The following is a 22,907-nucleotide window of genomic DNA, read 5'->3' as shown; positions in this document are numbered from 1 at the left end:
CAGCCTTTAATGAGTGATGATTGAGAGAGAACAATGTCGTAAGATATCTGACTGAAAATGAATTGGACTGCTTGAAATGGTCATATACGAAATGTTTAAAAGGCAAGAATTGCATAGTATCACATAAAACAGGGTAAAGCAAACACCTTCAGATGCCACTAGGGGGCACCCAGAGTTGAACTGGGGACTTCTTGATCTGAAGTCAAATGCTCTACCACTGAGCTATACCCCCAGCAGGAAGTGTGATTTGCAACCTCAATGTGAGCACATGAGCAGGAAAAACACAAGCTCACAAGATACCTGATGTGGAGCTTAGAGGAGATTTTGGAACGTGACAATCTAAAGGAATGCTTGAGTAACAGTAAAAATGCTCGCCCAGTGGCGTAAATCCTGAACAAATGCTTTTCTCAGGAATCCATTTTTAAACACATTGGCACTTCCTGAGCAGTGACTGCTGGATGATATTATGAAATGGCACCATCCATATGACATATTTTTGGACTTGTTCAAAGGGTGCACTCTATGAGCAAAATATCATGTGCATGTTGAAATTGCAAGCAGCCAGAAGGTCTTTCAAGTTTGCGATGAGGACCATTTAGAGAAGAAGTGGTAATAACTTCAATTCCAATCACATGCGTCGTTAAATTGAGATATCATGAGCGTCCTCAAATGCTGTAATGATGAGATTCACCAGTATTACAAGATATATGTTTGGGAATGAAATCAGCAGCCTTTAATGAGTGATGATTGAGAGAGAACAATGTCGTAAGATATCTGACTGAAAATGAATTGGACTGCTTGAAATGGTCATATACGAAATGTTTAAAAGGCAAGAATTGCATAGTATCACATAAAACAGGGTAAAGCAAACACCTTCAGATGCCACTAGGGGGCACCCAGAGTTGAACTGGGGACTTCTTGATCTGAAGTCAAATGCTCTACCACTGAGCTATACCCCCAGCAGGAAGTGTGATTTGCAACCTCAATGTGAGCACATGAGCAGGAAAAACACAAGCTCACAAGATACCTGATGTGGAGCTTAGAGGAGATTTTGGAACGTGACAATCTAAAGGAATGCTTGAGTAACAGTAAAAATGCTCGCCCAGTGGCGTAAATCCTGAACAAGTGCTTTTCTCAGGAATCCATTTTTAAACACATTGGCACTTCCTGAGCAGTGACTGCTGGATGATATTATGAAATGGCACCATCCATATGACATATTTTTAGACTTGTTCAAGGGGTGCACTCTATGAGCAAAATATCATGTGCATGTTGAAATTGCAAGCAGCCAGAAGGTCTTTCAAGTTTGCGATGAGGACCATTTAGAGAAGAAGTGGTTATAACTTGAATTCCAATCACATGCGTCGTTAAATTGAGGTATCATGAGCGTCCTCAAATGCTGTAATGATGAGATTCACCAGTATTACAAGATAAATGTTTGGGAATGAAATCAGCAGCCTTTAATGAGTGATGATTGAGAGAGAACAATGTCGTAAGATATCTGACTGAAAATGAATTGGACTGCTTGAAAAGGTCATATTCGAAATGTTTAAAAGGCAAGAATTGCATAGTATCACAACAAACAGGGTAAAGCAAACACTTCCAGATGCCACTAGGGGGCACCCAGAGTTGAACTGGGGACCTCTTGATCTGCAGTCAAATGCTCTACCACTGAGCTATACCCTCAGCAGGAAGTGTGATTTGCAACCTCAATGTGAGCACATGAGCAGGAAAAACACAAGCTGACAAGATACCTGATGTGGAGCTTACAGGAGATTTTGGAAGGTGGCAATCTAAAGGAATGCTTTGAGTAACAGTAAAAATGCTCGCCCAGTGGCGTAAATCCTGAACAAATGCTTTTCTCAGGAATCCATTTTTAAACACATTGGCACTTCCTGAGCAGTGACTGCTGGATGATATTATGAAATGGCACCATCCATATGACATATTTTTGGACTTGTTCAAAGGGTGCACTCTATGAGCAAAATATCATGTGCATGTTGAAATTGCAAGCAGCCAGAAGGTCTTTCAAGTTTGCGATGAGGACCATTTAGAGAAGAAGTGGTAATAACTTCAATTCCAATCACATGCGTCGTTAAATTGAGATATCATGAGCGTCCTCAAATGCTGTAATGATGAGATTCACCAGTATTACAAGATATATGTTTGGGAATGAAATCAGCAGCCTTTAATGAGTGATGATTGAGAGAGAACAATGTCGTAAGATATCTGACTGAAAATGAATTGGACTGCTTGAAAAGGTCATATACGAAATGTTTAAAAGGCAAGAATTGCATAGTATCACAACAAACAGGGTAAAGCAAACACTACCAGATGCCACTAGGGGGCACCCAGAGTTGAACTGGGGACCTCTTGATCTGCAGTCAAATGCTCTACCACTGAGCTATACCCCCAGCAGGAAGTGTGATTTGCAACCTCAATGTGAGCACATGAGCAGGAAAAACACAAGCTCACAAGATACCTGATGTGGAGCTTAGAGGAGATTTTGGAAGGTGACAATCTAAAGGAATGCTTTGAGTAACAGTAAAAATGCTCGCCCAGTGGCGTAAATCCTGAACAAATGCTTTTCTCAGGAATCCATTTTTAAACACATTGGCACTTCCTAAGCAGTGACTGCTGGATGATATTATGAAATGGCACCATCCATATGACATATTTTTGGACTTGTTCAAAGGGTGCACTCTATGAGCAAAATATCATGTGCATGTTGAAATTGCAAGCAGCCAGAAGGTCTTTCAAATTTGCGATGAGGACCATTTAGAGAAGAAGTGGTAATCACTTGAATTCCAATCACATGCGTCGTTAAATTGAGATATCATGAGTGTCCTCAAATGCTGTAATGATGAGATTCACCAGTATTACAAGATATATGTTTGGGAATGAAATCAGCAGCCTTTAATGAGTGATGATTGAGAGAGAACAATGTCGTAAGATATCTGACTGAAAATGAATTGGACTGCTTGAAAAGGTCATATTCGAAATGTTTAAAAGGCAAGAATTGCATAGTATCACAACAAACAGGGTAAAGCAAACACTTCCAGATGCCACTAGGGGGCACCCAGAGTTGAACTGGGGACCTTTTGATCTGCAGTCAAATGCTCTACCACTGAGCTATACCCCCAGCAGGAAGTGCGATTTGCAACCTCAATGTGAGCACATGAGCAGGAAAAACACAAGCTGACAAGATACCTGATGTGGAGCTTACAGGAGATTTTGGAAGGTGGCAATCTAAAGGAATGCTTTGAGTAACAGTAAAAATGCTCGCCCAGTGGCGTAAATCCTGAACAAATGCTTTTCTCAGGAATCCATTTTTAAACACATTGGCACTTCCTGAGCAGTGACTGCTGGATGATATTATGAAATGGCACCATCCATATGACATATTTTTGGACTTGTTCAAAGGGTGCACTCTATGAGCAAAATATCATGTGCATGTTGAAATTGCAAGCAGCCAGAAGGTCTTTCAAGTTTGCGATGAGGACCATTTAGAGAAGAAGTGGTAATAACTTGAATTCCAATCACATGCGTCGTTAAATTGAGATATCATGAGTGTCCTCAAATGATGTAATGATGAGATTCACCAGTATTACAAGATATATGTTTGGGAATGAAATCAGCAGCCTTTAATGAGTGATGATTGAGAGAGAACAATGTCGTAAGATATCTGACTGAAAATGAATTGGACTGCTTGAAAAGGTCATATACGAAATGTTTAAAAGGCAAGAATTGCATAGTATCACAACAAACAAGGTAAAGCAAACACTACCAGATGCCACTAGGGGGCACCCAGAGTTGAACTGGGGACCTCTTGATCTGCAGTCAAATGCTCTACCACTGAGCTATACCCCCAGCAGGAAGTGCGATTTGCAACCTCAATGTGAGCACATGAGCAGGAAAAACACAAGCTCACAAGATACCTGATGTGGAGCTTACAGGAGATTTTGGAAGGTGGCAATCTAAAGGAATGCTTTGAGTAACAGTAAAAATGCTCGCCCAGTGGCGTAAATCCTGAACAAATGCTTTTCTCAGGAATCCATTTTTAAACACATTGGCACTTCCTGAGCAGTGACTGCTGGATGATATTATGAAATGGCACCATCCATATGACATGTTTTTAGACTTGTTCAAAGGGTGCACTCTATGAGCAAAATATCATGTGCATGTTGAAATTGCAAGCAACCAGAAGGTCTTTCAAGTTTGCGATGAGGACCATTTAGAGAAGAAGTGGTAATCACTTGAATTCCAATCACATGCGTCGTTAAATTGAGATATCATGAGCGTCCTCAAATGCTGTAATGATGAGATTCACCAGTATTACAAGATAAATGTTTGGGAATGAAATCAGCAGCCTTTAATGAGTGATGATTGAGAGAGAACAATGTCGTAAGATATCTGACTGAAAATGAATTGGACTGCTTGAAAAGGTCATATACAAAATGTTTAAAAGGCAAGAATTGCATAGTATCACAACAAACAGGGTAAAGCAAACACTTCCAGATGCCACTAGGGGGCACCCAGAGTTGAACTGGGGACCTCTTGATCTGCAGTCAAATGCTCTACCACTGAGCTATACCCCCAGCGGGAAGTGTGATTTGCAACCTCAATGTGAGCACATGAGCAGGAAAAACACAAGCTCACAAGATACCTGATGTGGAGCTTACAGGAGATTTTGGAAGGTGACAATCTAAAGGAATGCTTTGAGTAACAGTAAAAATGTTCGCCCAGTTGAGTAAATCCTGAACAAATGCTTTTCTCAGGAATCCATTTTTAAACACATTGGCACTTCCTGAGCAGTGACTGCTGGATGATATTATGAAATGGCACCATCCATATGACATATTTTTAGACTTGTTCAAGGGGTGCACTCTATGAGCAAAATATCATGTGCATGTTGAAATTGCAAGCAGCCAGAAGGTCTTTCAAGTTTGCGATGAGGACCATTTAGAGAAGAAGTGGTTATAACTTGAATTCCAATCACATGCGTCGTTAAATTGAGGTATCATGAGCGTCCTCAAATGCTGTAATGATGAGATTCACCAGTATTACAAGATATATGTTTGGGAATGAAATCAGCAGCCTTTAATGAGTGATGATTGAGAGAGAACAATGTCGTAAGATATCTGACTGAAAATGAATTGGACTGCTTGAAAAGGTCATATTCGAAATGTTTAAAAGGCAAGAATTGCATAGTATCACAACAAACAGGGTAAAGCAAACACTTCCAGATGCCACTAGGGGGCACCCAGAGTTGAACTGGGGACCTCTTGATCTGCAGTCAAATGCTCTACCACTGAGCTATACCCTCAGCAGGAAGTGTGATTTGCAACCTCAATGTGAGCACATGAGCAGGAAAAACACAAGCTGACAAGATACCTGATGTGGAGCTTACAGGAGATTTTGGAAGGTGGCAATCTAAAGGAATGCTTTGAGTAACAGTAAAAATGCTCGCCCAGTGGCGTAAATCCTGAACAAATGCTTTTCTCAGGAATCCATTTTTAAACACATTGGCACTTCCTGAGCAGTGACTGCTGGATGATATTATGAAATGGCACCATCCATATGACATATTTTTGGACTTGTTCAAAGGGTGCACTCTATGAGCAAAATATCATGTGCATGTTGAAATTGCAAGCAGCCAGAAGGTCTTTCAAGTTTGCGATGAGGACCATTTAGAGAAGAAGTGGTAATAACTTCAATTCCAATCACATGCGTCGTTAAATTGAGATATCATGAGCGTCCTCAAATGCTGTAATGATGAGATTCACCAGTATTACAAGATATATGTTTGGGAATGAAATCAGCAGCCTTTAATGAGTGATGATTGAGAGAGAACAATGTCGTAAGATATCTGACTGAAAATGAATTGGACTGCTTGAAAAGGTCATATACGAAATGTTTAAAAGGCAAGAATTGCATAGTATCACAACAAACAGGGTAAAGCAAACACTACCAGATGCCACTAGGGGGCACCCAGAGTTGAACTGGGGACCTCTTGATCTGCAGTCAAATGCTCTACCACTGAGCTATACCCCCAGCAGGAAGTGTGATTTGCAACCTCAATGTGAGCACATGAGCAGGAAAAACACAAGCTCACAAGATACCTGATGTGGAGCTTAGAGGAGATTTTGGAAGGTGACAATCTAAAGGAATGCTTTGAGTAACAGTAAAAATGCTCGCCCAGTGGCGTAAATCCTGAACAAATGCTTTTCTCAGGAATCCATTTTTAAACACATTGGCACTTCCTAAGCAGTGACTGCTGGATGATATTATGAAATGGCACCATCCATATGACATATTTTTGGACTTGTTCAAAGGGTGCACTCTATGAGCAAAATATCATGTGCATGTTGAAATTGCAAGCAGCCAGAAGGTCTTTCAAATTTGCGATGAGGACCATTTAGAGAAGAAGTGGTAATCACTTGAATTCCAATCACATGCGTCGTTAAATTGAGATATCATGAGTGTCCTCAAATGCTGTAATGATGAGATTCACCAGTATTACAAGATATATGTTTGGGAATGAAATCAGCAGCCTTTAATGAGTGATGATTGAGAGAGAACAATGTCGTAAGATATCTGACTGAAAATGAATTGGACTGCTTGAAAAGGTCATATTCGAAATGTTTAAAAGGCAAGAATTGCATAGTATCACAACAAACAGGGTAAAGCAAACACTTCCAGATGCCACTAGGGGGCACCCAGAGTTGAACTGGGGACCTTTTGATCTGCAGTCAAATGCTCTACCACTGAGCTATACCCCCAGCAGGAAGTGCGATTTGCAACCTCAATGTGAGCACATGAGCAGGAAAAACACAAGCTGACAAGATACCTGATGTGGAGCTTACAGGAGATTTTGGAAGGTGGCAATCTAAAGGAATGCTTTGAGTAACAGTAAAAATGCTCGCCCAGTGGCGTAAATCCTGAACAAATGCTTTTCTCAGGAATCCATTTTTAAACACATTGGCACTTCCTGAGCAGTGACTGCTGGATGATATTATGAAATGGCACCATCCATATGACATATTTTTGGACTTGTTCAAAGGGTGCACTCTATGAGCAAAATATCATGTGCATGTTGAAATTGCAAGCAGCCAGAAGGTCTTTCAAGTTTGCGATGAGGACCATTTAGAGAAGAAGTGGTAATAACTTGAATTCCAATCACATGCGTCGTTAAATTGAGATATCATGAGTGTCCTCAAATGATGTAATGATGAGATTCACCAGTATTACAAGATATATGTTTGGGAATGAAATCAGCAGCCTTTAATGAGTGATGATTGAGAGAGAACAATGTCGTAAGATATCTGACTGAAAATGAATTGGACTGCTTGAAAAGGTCATATACGAAATGTTTAAAAGGCAAGAATTGCATAGTATCACAACAAACAAGGTAAAGCAAACACTACCAGATGCCACTAGGGGGCACCCAGAGTTGAACTGGGGACCTCTTGATCTGCAGTCAAATGCTCTACCACTGAGCTATACCCCCAGCAGGAAGTGTGATTTGCAACCTCAATGTGAGCACATGAGCAGGAAAAACACAAGCTCACAAGATACCTGATGTGGAGCTTACAGGAGATTTTGGAAGGTGACAATCTAAAGGAATGATTTGAGTAACAGTAAAAATGCTCGCCCAGTGGCGTAAATCCTGAACAAATGCTTTTCTCAGGAATCCATTTTTAAACACATTGGCACTTCCTGAGCAGTGACTGCTGGATGATATTATGAAATGGCACCATCCATATGACATATTTTTGGACTTGTTCAAAGGGTGCACTCTATGAGCAAAATATCATGTGCATGTTGAAATTGCAAGCAGCCAGAAGGTCTTTCAAGTTTGCGATGAGGACCATTTAGAGAAGAAGTGGTAATAACTTGAATTCCAATCACATGCGTCGTTAAATTGAGATATCATGAGCGTCCTCAAATGCTGTAATGATGAGATTCACCAGTATTACAAGATATATGTTTGGGAATGAAATCAGCAGCCTTTAATGAGTGATGATTGAGAGAGAACAATGTCGTAAGATATCTGACTGAAAATGAATTGGACTGCTTGAAAAGGTCATATACGAAATGTTTAAAAGGCAAGAATTGCATAGTATCACAACAAACAGGGTAAAGCAAACACTACCAGATGCCACTAGGGGGCACCCAGAGTTGAACTGGGGACCTCTTGACCTGCAGTCAAATGCTCTACCACTGAGCTATACCCCCAGCAGGAAGTGTGATTTGCAACCTCAATGTGAGCACATGAGCAGGAAAAACACAAGCTCACAAGATACCTGATGTGGAGCTTAGAGGAGATTTTGGAAGGTGACAATCTAAAGGAATGCTTTGAGTAACAGTAAAAATGCTCGCCCAGTGGCGTAAATCCTGAACAAATGCTTTTCTCAGGAATCCATTTTTAAACACATTGGCACTTCCTGAGCAGTGACTGCTGGATGATATTATGAAATGGCACCATCCATATGACATATTTTTGGACTTGTTCAAAGGGTGCACTCTATGAGCAAAATATCATGTGCATGTTGAAATTGCAAGCAGCCAGAAGGTCTTTCAAGTTTGCGATGAGGACCATTTAGAGAAGAAGTGGTAATAACTTGAATTCCAATCACATGCGTCGTTAAATTGAGATATCATGAGCGTCCTCAAATGCTGTAATGATGAGATTCACCAGTATTACAAGATATATGTTTGGGAATGAAATCAGCAGCCTTTAATGAGTGATGATTGAGAGAGAACAATGTCGTAAGATATCTGACTGAAAATGAATTGGACTGCTTGAAAAGGTCATATACGAAATGTTTAAAAGGCAAGAATTGCATAGTATCACAACAAACAGGGTAAAGCAAACACTACCAGATGCCACTAGGGGGCACCCAGAGTTGAACTGGGGACCTCTTGATCTGCAGTCAAATGCTCTACCACTGAGCTATACCCCCAGCAGGAAGTGTGATTTGCAACCTCAATGTGAGCACATGAGCAGGAAAAACACAAGCTCACAAGATACCTGATGTGGAGCTTAGAGGAGATTTTGGAAGGTGACAATCTAAAGGAATGCTTTGAGTAACAGTAAAAATGCTCGCCCAGTGGCGTAAATCCTGAACAAATGCTTTTCTCAGGAATCCATTTTTAAACACATTGGCACTTCCTAAGCAGTGACTGCTGGATGATATTATGAAATGGCACCATCCATATGACATATTTTTGGACTTGTTCAAAGGGTGCACTCTATGAGCAAAATATCATGTGCATGTTGAAATTGCAAGCAGCCAGAAGGTCTTTCAAGTTTGCGATGAGGACCATTTAGAGAAGAAGTGGTAATCACTTGAATTCCAATCACATGCGTCGTTAAATTGAGATATCATGAGTGTCCTCAAATGCTGTAATGATGAGATTCACCAGTATTACAAGATATATGTTTGGGAATGAAATCAGCAGCCTTTAATGAGTGATGATTGAGAGAGAACAATGTCGTAAGATATCTGACTGAAAATGAATTGGACTGCTTGAAATGGTCATATACGAAATGTTTAAAAGGCAAGAATTGCATAGTATCACATCAAACAGGGTAAAGCAAAAACTTTCAGATGCCACTAGGGGGCAACCAGAGTTGAACTGGGGACCTCTTGATCTGCAGTCAAATGCTCTACCACTGAGCTATACCCCCAGCAGGAAGTGTTATTTGCAACCTCAATGTGAGCACATGAGCAGGAAAAACACAAGCTCACAAGATACCTGATGTGGAGCTTAGAGGAGATTTTGGAAGGTGACAATCTAAAGGAATGCTTTGAGTAACAGTAAAAATGCTCGCCCAGTGGCGTAAATCCTGAACAAATGCTTTTCTCAGGAATCCATTTTTAAACACATTGGCACTTCCTGAGCAGTGACTGCTGGATGATATTATGAAATGGCACCATCCATATGACATATTTTTGGACTTGTTCAAAGGGTGCACTCTATGAGCAAAATATCATGTGCATGTTGAAATTGCAAGCAGCCAGAAGGTCTTTCAAGTTTGCGATGAGGACCATTTAGAGAAGAAGTGGTAATAACTTCAATTCCAATCACATGCGTCGTTAAATTGAGATATCATGAGCGTCCTCAAATGCTGTAATGATGAGATTCACCAGTATTACAAGATATATGTTTGGGAATGAAATCAGCAGCCTTTAATGAGTGATGATTGAGAGAGAACAATGTCGTAAGATATCTGACTGAAAATGAATTGGACTGCTTGAAATGGTCATATACGAAATGTTTAAAAGGCAAGAATTGCATAGTATCACATAAAACAGGGTAAAGCAAACACCTTCAGATGCCACTAGGGGGCACCCAGAGTTGAACTGGGGACCTCTTGATCTGAAGTCAAATGCTCTACCACTGAGCTATACCCCCAGCAGGAAGTGTGATTTGCAACCTCAATGTGAGCACATGAGCAGGAAAAACACAAGCTCACAAGATACCTGATGTGGAGCTTAGAGGAGATTTTGGAAGGTGACAATCTAAAGGAATGCTTTGAGTAACAGTAAAAATGCTCGCCCAGTGGCGTAAATCCTGAACAAATGCTTTTCTCAGGAATCCATTTTTAAACACATTGGCACTTCCTGAGCAGTGACTGCTGGATGATATTATGAAATGGCACCATCCATATGACATATTTTTGGACTTGTTCAAAGGGTGCACTCTATGAGCAAAATATCATGTGCATGTTGAAATTGCAAGCAGCCAGAAGGTCTTTCAAGTTTGCGATGAGGACCATTTAGAGAAGAAGTGGTAATAACTTGAATTCCAATCACATGCGTCGTTAAATTGAGATATCATGAGCGTCCTCAAATGCTGTAATGATGAGATTCACCAGTATTACAAGATATATGTTTGGGAATGAAATCAGCAGCCTTTAATGAGTGATGATTGAGAGAGAACAATGTCGTAAGATATCTGACTGAAAATGAATTGGACTGCTTGAAATGGTCATATACGAAATGTTTAAAAGGCAAGAATTGCATAGTATCACATCAAACAGGGTAAAGCAAACACTTTCAGATGCCACTAGGGGGCACCCAGAGTTGAACTGGGGACCTCTTGATCTGCAGTCAAATGCTCTACCACTGAGCTATACCCCCAGCAGGAAGTGTGATTTGCAACCTCAATGTGAGCACATGAGCAGGAAAAACACAAGCTCACAAGATACCTGATGTGGAGCTTACAGGAGATTTTGGAAGGTGACAATCTAAAGGAATGCTTTGAGTAACAGTAAAAATGCTCGCCCAGTGGCGTAAATCCTGAACAAATGCTTTTCTCAGGAATCCATTTTTAAACACATTGGCACTTCCTGAGCAGTGACTGCTGGATGATATTATGAAATGGCACCATCCATATGACATATTTTTGGACTTGTTCAAAGGGTGCACTCTATGAGCAAAATATCATGTGCATGTTGAAATTGCAAGCAGCCAGAAGGTCTTTCAAGTTTGCGATGAGGACCATTTAGAGAAGAAGTGGTAATAACTTGAATTCCAATCACATGCGTCGTTAAATTGAGATATCATGAGCGTCCTCAAATGCTGTAATGATGAGATTCACCAGTATTACAAGATATATGTTTGGGAATGAAATCAGCAGCCTTTAATGAGTGATGATTGAGAGAGAACAATGTCGTAAGATATCTGACTGAAAATGAATTGGACTGCTTGAAAAGGTCATATACGAAATGTTTAAAAGGCAAGAATTGCATAGTATCACAACAAACAGGGTAAAGCAAACACTACCAGATGCCACTAGGGGGCACCCAGAGTTGAACTGGGGACCTCTTGATCTGCAGTCAAATGCTCTACCACTGAGCTATACCCCCAGCAGGAAGTGTGATTTGCAACCTCAATGTGAGCACATGAGCAGGAAAAACACAAGCTCACAAGATACCTGATGTGGAGCTTAGAGGAGATTTTGGAAGGTGACAATCTAAAGGAATGCTTTGAGTAACAGTAAAAATGCTCGCCCAGTGGCGTAAATCCTGAACAAATGCTTTTCTCAGGAATCCATTTTTAAACACATTGGCACTTCCTAAGCAGTGACTGCTGGATGATATTATGAAATGGCACCATCCATATGACATATTTTTGGACTTGTTCAAAGGGTGCACTCTATGAGCAAAATATCATGTGCATGTTGAAATTGCAAGCAGCCAGAAGGTCTTTCAAGTTTGCGATGAGGACCATTTAGAGAAGAAGTGGTAATCACTTGAATTCCAATCACATGCGTCGTTAAATTGAGATATCATGAGTGTCCTCAAATGCTGTAATGATGAGATTCACCAGTATTACAAGATATATGTTTGGGAATGAAATCAGCAGCCTTTAATGAGTGATGATTGAGAGAGAACAATGTCGTAAGATATCTGACTGAAAATGAATTGGACTGCTTGAAAAGGTCATATACGAAATGTTTAAAAGGCAAGAATTGCATAGTATCACAACAAACAGGGTAAAGCAAACACTACCAGATGCCAATAGGGGGCACCCAGAGTTGAACTGGGGACCTCTTGATCTGCAGTCAAATGCTCTACCACTGAGCTATACCCCCAGCAGGAAGTGTGATTTGCAACCTCAATGTGAGCACATGAGCAGGAAAAACACAAGCTCACAAGATACCTGATGTGGAGCTTAGAGGAGATTTTGGAAGGTGACAATCTAAAGGAATGCTTTGAGTAACAGTAAAAATGCTCGCCCAGTGGCGTAAATCCTGAACAAATGCTTTTCTCAGGAATCCATTTTTAAACACATTGGCACTTCCTGAGCAGTGACTGCTGGATGATATTATGAAATGGCACCATCCATATGACATATTTTTGGACTTGTTCAAAGGGTGCACTCTATGAGCAAAATATCATGTGCATGTTGAAATTGCAAGTAGCCAGAAGGTCTTTCAAGTTTGCGATGAGGACCATTTAGAGAAGAAGTGGTAATAACTTGAATTCCAATCACATGCGTCGTTAAATTGAGATATCATGAGCGTCCTCAAATGCTGTAATGATGAGATTCACCAGTATTACAAGATATATGTTTGGGAATGAAATCAGCAGCCTTTAATGAGTGATGATTGAGAGAGAACAATGTCGTAAGATATCTGACTGAAAATGAATTGGACTGCTTGAAAAGGTCATATACGAAATGTTTAAAAGGCAAGAATTGCATAGTATCACATCAAACAGGGTAAAGCAAACACTTTCAGATGCCACTAGGGGGCACCCAGAGTTGAACTGGGGACCTCTTGATCTGCAGTCAAATGCTCTACCACTGAGCTATACCCCCAGCAGGAAGTGTGATTTGCAACCTCAATGTGAGCACATGAGCAGGAAAAACACAAGCTCACAAGATACCTGATGTGGAGCTTACAGGAGATTTTGGAAGGTGACAATCTAAAGGAATGCTTTGAGTAACAGTAAAAATGCTCGCCCAGTGGCGTAAATCCTGAACAAATGCTTTTCTCAGGAATCCATTTTTAAACACATTGGCACTTCCTGAGCAGTGACTGCTGGATGATATTATGAAATGGCACCATCCATATGACATATTTTTGGACTTGTTCAAAGGGTGCACTCTATGAGCAAAATATCATGTGCATGTTGAAATTGCAAGCAGCCAGAAGGTCTTTCAAGTTTGCGATGAGGACCATTTAGAGAAGAAGTGGTAATAACTTCAATTCCAATCACATGCGTCGTTAAATTGAGATATCATGAGCGTCCTCAAATGCTGTAATGATGAGATTCACCAGTATTACAAGATATATGTTTGGGAATGAAATCAGCAGCCTTTAATGAGTGATGATTGAGAGAGAACAATGTCGTAAGATATCTGACTGAAAATGAATTGGACTGCTTGAAAAGGTCATATACGAAATGTTTAAAAGGCAAGAATTGCATAGTATCACATCAAACAGGGTAAAGCAAACACTTTCAGATGCCACTAGGGGGCAACCAGAGTTGAACTGGGGACCTCTTGATCTGCAGTCAAATGCTCTACCACTGAGCTATACCCCCAGCAGGAAGTGTTATTTGCAACCTCAATGTGAGCACATGAGCAGGAAAAACACAAGCTCACAAGATACCTGATGTGGAGCTTAGAGGAGATTTTGGAAGGTGACAATCTAAAGGAATGCTTTGAGTAACAGTAAAAATGCTCGCCCAGTGGCGTAAATCCTGAACAAATGCTTTTCTCAGGAATCCATTTTTAAACACATTGGCACTTCCTGAGCAGTGACTGCTGGATGATATTATGAAATGGCACCATCCATATGACATATTTTTGGACTTGTTCAAAGGGTGCACTCTATGAGCAAAATATCATGTGCATGTTGAAATTGCAAGCAGCCAGAAGGTCTTTCAAGTTTGCGATGAGGACCATTTAGAGAAGAAGTGGTAATAACTTCAATTCCAATCACATGCGTCGTTAAATTGAGATATCATGAGCGTCCTCAAATGCTGTAATGATGAGATTCACCAGTATTACAAGATATATGTTTGGGAATGAAATCAGCAGCCTTTAATGAGTGATGATTGAGAGAGAACAATGTCGTAAGATATCTGACTGAAAATGAATTGGACTGCTTGAAATGGTCATATACGAAATGTTTAAAAGGCAAGAATTGCATAGTATCACATAAAACAGGGTAAAGCAAACACCTTCAGATGCCACTAGGGGGCACCCAGAGTTGAACTGGGGACCTCTTGATCTGAAGTCAAATGCTCTACCACTGAGCTATACCCCCAGCAGGAAGTGTGATTTGCAACCTCAATGTGAGCACATGAGCAGGAAAAACACAAGCTCACAAGATACCTGATGTGGAGCTTAGAGGAGATTTTGGAAGGTGACAATCTAAAGGAATGCTTTGAGTAACAGTAAAAATGCTCGCCCAGTGGCGTAAATCCTGAACAAATGCTTTTCTCAGGAATCCATTTTTAAACACATTGGCACTTCCTGAGCAGTGACTGCTGGATGATATTATGAAATGGCACCATCCATATGACATATTTTTGGACTTGTTCAAAGGGTGCACTCTATGAGCAAAATATCATGTGCATGTTGAAATTGCAAGCAGCCAGAAGGTCTTTCAAGTTTGCGATGAGGACCATTTAGAGAAGAAGTGGTAATCACTTGAATTCCAATCACATGCGTCGTTAAATTGAGATATCATGAGCGTCCTCAAATGCTGTAATGATGAGATTCACCAGTATTACAAGATATATGTTTGGGAATGAAATCAGCAGCCTTTAATGAGTGATGATTGAGAGAGAACAATGTCGTAAGATATCTGACTGAAAATGAATTGGACTGCTTGAAAAGGTCATATACGAAATGTTTAAAAGGCAAGAATTGCATAGTATCACAACAAACAGGGTAAAGCAAACACTACCAGATGCCACTAGGGGGCACCCAGAGTTGAACTGGGGACCTCTTGATCTGCAGTCAAATGCTCTACCACTGAGCTATACCCCCAGCAGGAAGTGTGATTTGCAACCTCAATGTGAGCACATGAGCAGGAAAAACACAAGCTCACAAGATACCTGATGTGGAGCTTAGAGGAGATTTTGGAAGGTGACAATCTAAAGGAATGCTTTGAGTAACAGTAAAAATGCTCGCCCAGTGGCGTAAATCCTGAACAAATGCTTTTCTCAGGAATCCATTTTTAAACACATTGGCACTTCCTAAGCAGTGACTGCTGGATGATATTATGAAATGGCACCATCCATATGACATATTTTTGGACTTGTTCAAAGGGTGCACTCTATGAGCAAAATATCATGTGCATGTTGAAATTGCAAGCAGCCAGAAGGTCTTTCAAGTTTGCGATGAGGACCATTTAGAGAAGAAGTGGTAATCACTTGAATTCCAATCACATGCGTCGTTAAATTGAGATATCATGAGTGTCCTCAAATGCTGTAATGATGAGATTCACCAGTATTACAAGATATATGTTTGGGAATGAAATCAGCAGCCTTTAATGAGTGATGATTGAGAGAGAACAATGTCGTAAGATATCTGACTGAAAATGAATTGGACTGCTTGAAAAGGTCATATACGAAATGTTTAAAAGGCAAGAATTGCATAGTATCACAACAAACAGGGTAAAGCAAACACTACCAGATGCCAATAGGGGGCACCCAGAGTTGAACTGGGGACCTCTTGATCTGCAGTCAAATGCTCTACCACTGAGCTATACCCCCAGCAGGAAGTGTGATTTGCAACCTCAATGTGAGCACATGAGCAGGAAAAACACAAGCTCACAAGATACCTGATGTGGAGCTTAGAGGAGATTTTGGAAGGTGACAATCTAAAGGAATGCTTTGAGTAACAGTAAAAATGCTCGCCCAGTGGCGTAAATCCTGAACAAATGCTTTTCTCAGGAATCCATTTTTAAACACATTGGCACTTCCTGAGCAGTGACTGCTGGATGATATTATGAAATGGCACCATCCATATGACATATTTTTGGACTTGTTCAAAGGGTGCACTCTATGAGCAAAATATCATGTGCATGTTGAAATTGCAAGTAGCCAGAAGGTCTTTCAAGTTTGCGATGAGGACCATTTAGAGAAGAAGTGGTAATAACTTGAATTCCAATCACATGCGTCGTTAAATTGAGATATCATGAGCGTCCTCAAATGCTGTAATGATGAGATTCACCAGTATTACAAGATATATGTTTGGGAATGAAATCAGCAGCCTTTAATGAGTGATGATTGAGAGAGAACAATGTCGTAAGATATCTGACTGAAAATGAATTGGACTGCTTGAAAAGGTCATATACGAAATGTTTAAAAGGCAAGAATTGCATAGTATCACATCAAACAGGGTAAAGCAAACACTTTCAGATGCCACTAGGGGGCACCCAGAGTTGAACTGGGGACCTCTTGATCTGCAGTCAAATGCTCTACCACTGAGCTATACCCCCAGCAGGAAGTGTGATTTGCAACCTCAATGTGAGCACATGAGCAGGAAAAACACAAGCTCACAAGATACCTGATGTGGAGCTTACAGGAGATTTTGGAAGGTGACAATCTAAAGGAATGCTTTGAGTAACAGTAAAAATGCTCGCCCAGTGGCGTAAATCCTGAACAAATGCTTTTCTCAGGAATCCATTTTTAAACACATTGGCACTTCCTGAGCAGTGACTGCTGGATGATATTATGAAATGGCACCATCCATATGACATATTTTTGGACTTGTTCAAAGGGTGCACTCTATGAGCAAAATATCATGTGCATGTTGAAATTGCAAGCAGCCAGAAGGTCTTTCAAGTTTGCGATGAGGACCATTTAGAGAAGAAGTGGTAATAACTTCAATTCCAATCACATGCGTCGTTAAATTGAGATATCATGAGCGTCCTCAAATGCTGTAATTATGAGATTCACCAGTATTACAAGATATATGTTTGGGAATGAAATCAGCAGCCTTTAATGAGTGATGATTGAGAGAGAACAATGTCGTAAGATATCTGACTGAAAATGAATTGGACTGCTTGAAAAGGTCATATACGAAATGTTTAAAAGGCAAGAATTGCATAGTATCACATCAAACAGGGTAAAGCAAACACTTTCAGATGCCACTAGGGGGCAACCAGAGTTGAACTGGGGACCTCTTGATCTGCAGTCAAATGCTCTACCACTGAGCTATACCCCCAGCAGGAAGTGTTATTTGCAACCTCAATGTGAGCACATGAGCAGGAAAAACACAAGCTCACAAGATACCTGATGTGGAGCTTAGAGGAGATTTTGGAAGGTGACAATCTAAAGGAATGCTTTGAGTAACAGTAAAAATGCTCGCCCAGTGGCGTAAATCCTGAACAAATGCTTTTCTCAGGAATCCATTTTTAAACACATTGGCACTTCCTGAGCAGTGACTGCTGGATGATATTATGAAATGGCACCATCCATATGACATATTTTTGGACTTGTTCAAAGGGTGCACTCTATGAGCAAAATATCATGTGCATGTTGAAATTGCAAGCAGCCAGAAGGTCTTTCAAGTTTGCGATGAGGACCATTTAGAGAAGAAGTGGTAATAACTTCAATTCCAATCACATGCGTCGTTAAATTGAGATATCATGAGCGTCCTCAAATGCTGTAATGATGAGATTCACCAGTATTACAAGATATATGTTTGGGAATGAAATCAGCAGCCTTTAATGAGTGATGATTGAGAGAGAACAATGTCGTAAGATATCTGACTGAAAATGAATTGGACTGCTTGAAATGGTCATATACGAAATGTTTAAAAGGCAAGAATTGCATAGTATCACATAAAACAGGGTAAAGCAAACACCTTCAGATGCCACTAGGGGGCACCCAGAGTTGAACTGGGGACCTCTTGATCTGAAGTCAAATGCTCTACCACTGAGCTATACCCCCAGCAGGAAGTGTGATTTGCAACCTCAATGTGAGCACATGAGCAGGAAAAACACAAGCTCACAAGATACCTGATGTGGAGCTTAGAGGAGATTTTGGAAGGTGACAATCTAAAGGAATGCTTTGAGTAACAGTAAAAATGCTCGCCCAGTGGCGTAAATCCTGAACAAATGCTTTTCTCAGGAATCCATTTTTAAACACATTGGCACTTCCTGAGCAGTGACTGCTGGATGATATTATGAAATGGCACCATCCATATGACATATTTTTGGACTTGTTCAAAGGGTGCACTCTATGAGCAAAATATCATGTGCATGTTGAAATTGCAAGCAGCCAGAAGGTCTTTCAAGTTTGCGATGAGGACCATTTAGAGAAGAAGTGGTAATCACTTGAATTCCAATCACATGCGTCGTTAAATTGAGATATCATGAGTGTCCTCAAATGCTGTAATGATGAGATTCACCAGTATTACAAGATATATGTTTGGGAATGAAATCAGCAGCCTTTAATGAGTGATGATTGAGAGAGAACAATGTCGTAAGATATCTGACTGAAAATGAATTGGACTGCTTGAAAAGGTCATATTCGAAATGTTTAAAAGGCAAGAATTGCATAGTATCACAACAAACAGGGTAAAGCAAACACTTCCAGATGCCACTAGGGGGCACCCAGAGTTGAACTGGGGACCTCTTGATCTGCAGTCAAATGCTCTACCACTGAGCTATACCCCCAGCAGGAAGTGCGATTTGCAACCTCAATGTGAGCACATGAGCAGGAAAAACACAAGCTGACAAGATACCTGATGTGGAGCTTACAGGAGATTTTGGAAGGTGGCAATCTAAAGGAATGCTTTGAGTAACAGTAAAAATGCTCGCCCAGTTGCGTAAATCCTGAACAAATGCTTTTCTCAGGAATCCATTTTTAAACACATTGGCACTTCCTGAGCAGTGACTGCTGGATGATATTATGAAATGGCACCATCCATATGACATATTTTTGGACTTGTTCAAAGGGTGCACTCTATGAGCAAAATATCATGTGCATGTTGAAATTGCAAGCAGCCAGAAGGTCTTTCAAGTTTGCGATGAGGACCATTTAGAGAAGAAGTGGTAATAACTTGAATTCCAATCACATGCGTCGTTAAATTGAGATATCATGAGCGTCCTCAAATGCTGTAATGATGAGATTCACCAGTATTACAAGATATATGTTTGGGAATGAAATCAGCAGCCTTTAATGAGTGATGATTGAGAGAGAACAATGTCGTAAGATATCTGACTGAAAATGAATTGGACTGCTTGAAAAGGTCATATACGAAATGTTTAAAAGGCAAGAATTGCATAGTATCACAACAAACAGGGTAAAGCAAACACTACCAGATGCCACTAGGGGGCACCCAGAGTTGAACTGGGGACATCTTGATCTGCAGTCAAATGCTCTACCACTGAGCTATACCCCCAGCAGGAAGTGTGATTTGCAACCTCAATGTGAGCACATGAGCAGGAAAAACACAAGCTCACAAGATACCTGATGTGGAGCTTAGAGGAGATTTTGGAAGGTGACAATCTAAAGGAATGCTTTGAGTAACAGTAAAAATGCTCGCCCAGTGGCGTAAATCCTGAACAAATGCTTTTCTCAGGAATCCATTTTTAAACACATTGGCACTTCCTAAGCAGTGACTGCTGGATGATATTATGAAATGGCACCATCCATATGACATATTTTTGGACTTGTTCAAAGGGTGCACTCTATGAGCAAAATATCATGTGCATGTTGAAATTGCAAGCAGCCAGAAGGTCTTTCAAGTTTGCGATGAGGACCATTTAGAGAAGAAGTGGTAATCACTTGAATTCCAATCACATGCGTCGTTAAATTGAGATATCATGAGTGTCCTCAAATGCTGTAATGATGAGATTCACCAGTATTACAAGATATATGTTTGGGAATGAAATCAGCAGCCTTTAATGAGTGATGATTGAGAGAGAACAATGTCGTAAGATATCTGACTGAAAATGAATTGGACTGCTTGAAAAGGTCATATACGAAATGTTTAAAAGGCAAGAATTGCATAGTATCACAACAAACAGGGTAAAGCAAACACTACCAGATGCCAATAGGGGGCACCCAGAGTTGAACTGGGGACCTCTTGATCTGCAGTCAAATGCTCTACCACTGAGCTATACCCCCAGCAGGAAGTGTGATTTGCAACCTCAATGTGAGCACATGAGCAGGAAAAACACAAGCTCACAAGATACCTGATGTGGAGCTTAGAGGAGATTTTGGAAGGTGACAATCTAAAGGAATGCTTTGAGTAACAGTAAAAATGCTCGCCCAGTGGCGTAAATCCTGAACAAATGCTTTTCTCAGGAATCCATTTTTAAACACATTGGCACTTCCTGAGCAGTGACTGCTGGATGATATTATGAAATGGCACCATCCATATGACATATTTTTGGACTTGTTCAAAGGGTGCACTCTATGAGCAAAATATCATGTGCATGTTGAAATTGCAAGTAGCCAGAAGGTCTTTCAAGTTTGCGATGAGGACCATTTAGAGAAGAAGTGGTAATAACTTGAATTCCAATCACATGCGTCGTTAAATTGAGATATCATGAGCGTCCTCAAATGCTGTAATGATGAGATTCACCAGTATTACAAGATATATGTTTGGGAATGAAATCAGCAGCCTTTAATGAGTGATGATTGAGAGAGAACAATGTCGTAAGATATCTGACTGAAAATGAATTGGACTGCTTGAAAAGGTCATATACGAAATGTTTAAAAGGCAAGAATTGCATAGTATCACATCAAACAGGGTAAAGCAAACACTTTCAGATGCCACTAGGGGGCACCCAGAGTTGAACTGGGGACCTCTTGATCTGCAGTCAAATGCTCTACCACTGAGCTATACCCCCAGCAGGAAGTGTGATTTGCAACCTCAATGTGAGCACATGAGCAGGAAAAACACAAGCTCACAAGATACCTGATGTGGAGCTTACAGGAGATTTTGGAAGGTGACAATCTAAAGGAATGCTTTGAGTAACAGTAAAAATGCTCGCCCAGTGGCGTAAATCCTGAACAAATGCTTTTCTCAGGAATCCATTTTTAAACACATTGGCACTTCCTGAGCAGTGACTGCTGGATGATATTATGAAATGGCACCATCCATATGACATATTTTTGGACTTGTTCAAAGGGTGCACTCTATGAGCAAAATATCATGTGCATGTTGAAATTGCAAGCAGCCAGAAGGTCTTTCAAGTTTGCGATGAGGACCATTTAGAGAAGAAGTGGTAATCACTTGAATTCCAATCACATGCGTCGTTAAATTGAGATATCATGAGTGTCCTCAAATGCTGTAATGATGAGATTCACCAGTATTACAAGATATATGTTTGGGAATGAAATCAGCAGCCTTTAATGAGTGATGATTGAGAGAGAACAATGTCGTAAGATATCTGACTGAAAATGAATTGGACTGCTTGAAAAGGTCATATTCGAAATGTTTAAAAGGCAAGAATTGCATAGTATCACAACAAACAGGGTAAAGCAAACACTTCCAGATGCCACTAGGGGGCACCCAGAGTTGAACTGGGGACCTCTTGATCTGCAGTCAAATGCTCTACCACTGAGCTATACCCCCAGCAGGAAGTGCGATTTGCAACCTCAATGTGAGCACATGAGCAGGAAAAACACAAGCTGACAAGATACCTGATGTGGAGCTTACAGGAGATTTTGGAAGGTGGCAATCTAAAGGAATGCTTTGAGTAACAGTAAAAATGCTCGCCCAGTTGCGTAAATCCTGAACAAATGCTTTTCTCAGGAATCCATTTTTAAACACATTGGCACTTCCTGAGCAGTGACTGCTGGATGATATTATGAAATGGCACCATCCATATGACATATTTTTGGACTTGTTCAAAGGGTGCACTCTATGAGCAAAATATCATGTGCATGTTGAAATTGCAAGCAGCCAGAAGGTCTTTCAAGTTTGCGATGAGGACCATTTAGAGAAGAAGTGGTAATAACTTGAATTCCAATCACATGCGTCGTTAAATTGAGATATCATGAGCGTCCTCAAATGCTGTAATGATGAGATTCACCAGTATTACAAGATATATGTTTGGGAATGAAATCAGCAGCCTTTAATGAGTGATGATTGAGAGAGAACAATGTCGTAAGATATCTGACTGAAAATGAATTGGACTGCTTGAAAAGGTCATATACGAAATGTTTAAAAGGCAAGAATAGCATAGTATCACAACAAACAGGGTAAAGCAAACACATCCAGATGCCACTAGGGGGCACCCAGAGTTGAACTGGGGACCTCTTGATCTGCAGTCAAATGCTCTACCACTGAGCTATACCCCCAGCAGGAAGTGTGATTTGCAACCTCAATGTGAGCACATGAGCAGGAAAAACACAAGCTCACAAGATACCTGATGTGGAGCTTAGAGGAGATTTTGGAAGGTGACAATCT

At 40.5% G+C, this 22,907-nt stretch overlaps 25 non-coding genes across 25 annotated transcripts; all 25 read right to left on the bottom strand.

Annotated features, from left to right (window-relative positions):
- Positions 1–2,342: 2,342 nt before the first annotated feature.
- On the bottom strand, positions 2,343–2,414 carry trnac-gca (transfer RNA cysteine (anticodon GCA)). The gene has a single exon. It is a non-coding gene; the product is annotated as a tRNA-Cys (tRNA).
- A 656-nt stretch (positions 2,415–3,070) lies between these two features.
- trnac-gca (transfer RNA cysteine (anticodon GCA)) lies at positions 3,071–3,142 on the bottom strand. Its single transcript has one exon. It is a non-coding gene; the product is annotated as a tRNA-Cys (tRNA).
- Positions 3,143–3,798: 656 nt separating this feature from the next.
- On the bottom strand, positions 3,799–3,870 carry trnac-gca (transfer RNA cysteine (anticodon GCA)). Its single transcript has one exon. It is a non-coding gene; the product is annotated as a tRNA-Cys (tRNA).
- A 656-nt stretch (positions 3,871–4,526) lies between these two features.
- Positions 4,527–4,598, bottom strand: trnac-gca (transfer RNA cysteine (anticodon GCA)). The gene has a single exon. It is a non-coding gene; the product is annotated as a tRNA-Cys (tRNA).
- Positions 4,599–5,982: 1,384 nt separating this feature from the next.
- trnac-gca (transfer RNA cysteine (anticodon GCA)) lies at positions 5,983–6,054 on the bottom strand. Its single transcript has one exon. It is a non-coding gene; the product is annotated as a tRNA-Cys (tRNA).
- A 656-nt stretch (positions 6,055–6,710) lies between these two features.
- trnac-gca (transfer RNA cysteine (anticodon GCA)) lies at positions 6,711–6,782 on the bottom strand. Its single transcript has one exon. It is a non-coding gene; the product is annotated as a tRNA-Cys (tRNA).
- A 656-nt stretch (positions 6,783–7,438) lies between these two features.
- Positions 7,439–7,510, bottom strand: trnac-gca (transfer RNA cysteine (anticodon GCA)). The gene has a single exon. It is a non-coding gene; the product is annotated as a tRNA-Cys (tRNA).
- Positions 7,511–8,166: 656 nt separating this feature from the next.
- trnac-gca (transfer RNA cysteine (anticodon GCA)) lies at positions 8,167–8,238 on the bottom strand. The gene has a single exon. It is a non-coding gene; the product is annotated as a tRNA-Cys (tRNA).
- Positions 8,239–8,894: 656 nt separating this feature from the next.
- Positions 8,895–8,966, bottom strand: trnac-gca (transfer RNA cysteine (anticodon GCA)). Its single transcript has one exon. It is a non-coding gene; the product is annotated as a tRNA-Cys (tRNA).
- A 656-nt stretch (positions 8,967–9,622) lies between these two features.
- Positions 9,623–9,694, bottom strand: trnac-gca (transfer RNA cysteine (anticodon GCA)). Its single transcript has one exon. It is a non-coding gene; the product is annotated as a tRNA-Cys (tRNA).
- A 1,384-nt stretch (positions 9,695–11,078) lies between these two features.
- Positions 11,079–11,150, bottom strand: trnac-gca (transfer RNA cysteine (anticodon GCA)). Its single transcript has one exon. It is a non-coding gene; the product is annotated as a tRNA-Cys (tRNA).
- Positions 11,151–11,806: 656 nt separating this feature from the next.
- Positions 11,807–11,878, bottom strand: trnac-gca (transfer RNA cysteine (anticodon GCA)). The gene has a single exon. It is a non-coding gene; the product is annotated as a tRNA-Cys (tRNA).
- Positions 11,879–12,534: 656 nt separating this feature from the next.
- On the bottom strand, positions 12,535–12,606 carry trnac-gca (transfer RNA cysteine (anticodon GCA)). Its single transcript has one exon. It is a non-coding gene; the product is annotated as a tRNA-Cys (tRNA).
- A 656-nt stretch (positions 12,607–13,262) lies between these two features.
- On the bottom strand, positions 13,263–13,334 carry trnac-gca (transfer RNA cysteine (anticodon GCA)). The gene has a single exon. It is a non-coding gene; the product is annotated as a tRNA-Cys (tRNA).
- Positions 13,335–13,990: 656 nt separating this feature from the next.
- trnac-gca (transfer RNA cysteine (anticodon GCA)) lies at positions 13,991–14,062 on the bottom strand. The gene has a single exon. It is a non-coding gene; the product is annotated as a tRNA-Cys (tRNA).
- Positions 14,063–15,446: 1,384 nt separating this feature from the next.
- Positions 15,447–15,518, bottom strand: trnac-gca (transfer RNA cysteine (anticodon GCA)). Its single transcript has one exon. It is a non-coding gene; the product is annotated as a tRNA-Cys (tRNA).
- Positions 15,519–16,174: 656 nt separating this feature from the next.
- On the bottom strand, positions 16,175–16,246 carry trnac-gca (transfer RNA cysteine (anticodon GCA)). The gene has a single exon. It is a non-coding gene; the product is annotated as a tRNA-Cys (tRNA).
- Positions 16,247–16,902: 656 nt separating this feature from the next.
- trnac-gca (transfer RNA cysteine (anticodon GCA)) lies at positions 16,903–16,974 on the bottom strand. Its single transcript has one exon. It is a non-coding gene; the product is annotated as a tRNA-Cys (tRNA).
- A 656-nt stretch (positions 16,975–17,630) lies between these two features.
- Positions 17,631–17,702, bottom strand: trnac-gca (transfer RNA cysteine (anticodon GCA)). The gene has a single exon. It is a non-coding gene; the product is annotated as a tRNA-Cys (tRNA).
- A 1,384-nt stretch (positions 17,703–19,086) lies between these two features.
- Positions 19,087–19,158, bottom strand: trnac-gca (transfer RNA cysteine (anticodon GCA)). Its single transcript has one exon. It is a non-coding gene; the product is annotated as a tRNA-Cys (tRNA).
- Positions 19,159–19,814: 656 nt separating this feature from the next.
- trnac-gca (transfer RNA cysteine (anticodon GCA)) lies at positions 19,815–19,886 on the bottom strand. The gene has a single exon. It is a non-coding gene; the product is annotated as a tRNA-Cys (tRNA).
- A 656-nt stretch (positions 19,887–20,542) lies between these two features.
- Positions 20,543–20,614, bottom strand: trnac-gca (transfer RNA cysteine (anticodon GCA)). Its single transcript has one exon. It is a non-coding gene; the product is annotated as a tRNA-Cys (tRNA).
- A 656-nt stretch (positions 20,615–21,270) lies between these two features.
- On the bottom strand, positions 21,271–21,342 carry trnac-gca (transfer RNA cysteine (anticodon GCA)). Its single transcript has one exon. It is a non-coding gene; the product is annotated as a tRNA-Cys (tRNA).
- A 656-nt stretch (positions 21,343–21,998) lies between these two features.
- On the bottom strand, positions 21,999–22,070 carry trnac-gca (transfer RNA cysteine (anticodon GCA)). The gene has a single exon. It is a non-coding gene; the product is annotated as a tRNA-Cys (tRNA).
- Positions 22,071–22,726: 656 nt separating this feature from the next.
- Positions 22,727–22,798, bottom strand: trnac-gca (transfer RNA cysteine (anticodon GCA)). The gene has a single exon. It is a non-coding gene; the product is annotated as a tRNA-Cys (tRNA).
- Between the last annotated feature and the right edge of the window lie 109 nt (positions 22,799–22,907).

This window comes from Brachyhypopomus gauderio, chromosome 6 (assembly GCF_052324685.1).
Source record: "Brachyhypopomus gauderio isolate BG-103 chromosome 6, BGAUD_0.2, whole genome shotgun sequence".
Lineage (NCBI taxonomy): Eukaryota > Metazoa > Chordata > Actinopteri > Gymnotiformes > Hypopomidae > Brachyhypopomus > Brachyhypopomus gauderio.
The sequence above is the reverse complement of the archived record's forward strand: the minus strand, read 5'-3'. Positions and strand labels throughout refer to the sequence as shown.